The 1,135-nt window shown below is 36.1% G+C and overlaps 1 long non-coding RNA gene across 1 annotated transcript; it reads right to left on the reverse strand.

The window, feature by feature from the left end:
- Positions 1-704, reverse strand: LOC147565203 (uncharacterized). The gene is made up of 5 exons (XR_015237057.1): positions 621-704; positions 460-521; positions 316-364; positions 178-233; positions 1-72 (listed from the first exon to the last, which is right to left on the reverse strand). It is a non-coding gene; the product is annotated as an uncharacterized LOC147565203 (long non-coding RNA).
- Between the last annotated feature and the right edge of the window lie 431 nt (positions 705-1,135).

A 1,135-nucleotide genomic window follows, 5' to 3' on the forward strand; every position in this document is an offset into this window, starting at 1 on the left:
TAATATAAAAGAAACCCAAACAGCCACTAATATCATAGTCCTCTTCCATCTAAGATTGAACCTCAATATTTCCTGAAAATTGGAAGAATTCAAATCCAAATGGGTTTACTTTCTTATACTATATTATACATAAAATAAGAGACATTAGAGAGTGAGAAAGTTGCTGTTTTTGCTTACAAGTGTTGTTCTTTCTTCTTTGGGAGCCAGAGATACATACTCTGAATCAATATACACTGCAAAATATAGACCATATATATAGAATTTGTTCTCATATAACATAAATATTCGATCATTTATTGAAAATTAGGGTCTTACTTTGGCCTTTAGAATTCAACAAAGAATTTTGTTTCTTTTCTTCTTCTTTCTGCATAATATTTTCAAGAAAGATGTTAATCCATGACCATGAACATGGTTACTAAGTTTTTTGTTTCAGACCTAAATCTCATGATGAACACTTACATTGAAAATGGTTTCTTGCTTCCACATCTCAATTCCTTTGAAGAAAGATCTTGAAGATGTTCCTGATTAGATTTCAAAAAATGGGTATTTATGAGAAATCAAAGAAACAGAGAAAATAGGTAGATTTAGTAGTAAAGTAATGAGAAGAAGAAGAAATTTACCCAAGAAGAGAATGATTATGAGAATGGTAATAAGCCAGTAAGGAAGAACAACACTGAAAGAAACACCAAGGGTTATTCCAAGCAGAGAGCTGTTCGTGAACAGATCTGCTGTTCACGAACAGCTCTATCTGGTGTTCACGAACAGAGCTGTTGTTCGTGAACAGCAGATCTGTTCGTGAACAGATCCTCCTGCGAAGGGAAACCCCCTTCGCCGGAGTTTAAGAGAGAGAGAGTGGAGTGATTTTTTTTAAAAAAAAAATATTTAGAGAGAGAGGAGAGAGAAATTTTTTTTATTTTTTTTTTAAGTTTGAAGGTGGCCTGCCGGAAAATTTTCCGGCCGGCCACCTTGCCGGAGAAGAAAGGGGTGAGTAAGAGAGAGAGAGAGGAGAATTGGAGAGAGAGAGAGGTGAATTGGAGAGAGAGAGAGGTGAATTGGAGAGAGAGAGGGGTGAGGTGTAGGGAGAGATGAGGTGGAGAGAGAGAGAGAGGGGTGAGGTGGAAATAATTTTTTTTAT

Source organism: Eschscholzia californica, unplaced genomic scaffold (assembly GCF_041429995.1).
Source record: "Eschscholzia californica isolate CP2 unplaced genomic scaffold, dmEscCali1.0.p SCAF_1, whole genome shotgun sequence".
Lineage (NCBI taxonomy): Eukaryota > Viridiplantae > Streptophyta > Magnoliopsida > Ranunculales > Papaveraceae > Eschscholzia > Eschscholzia californica.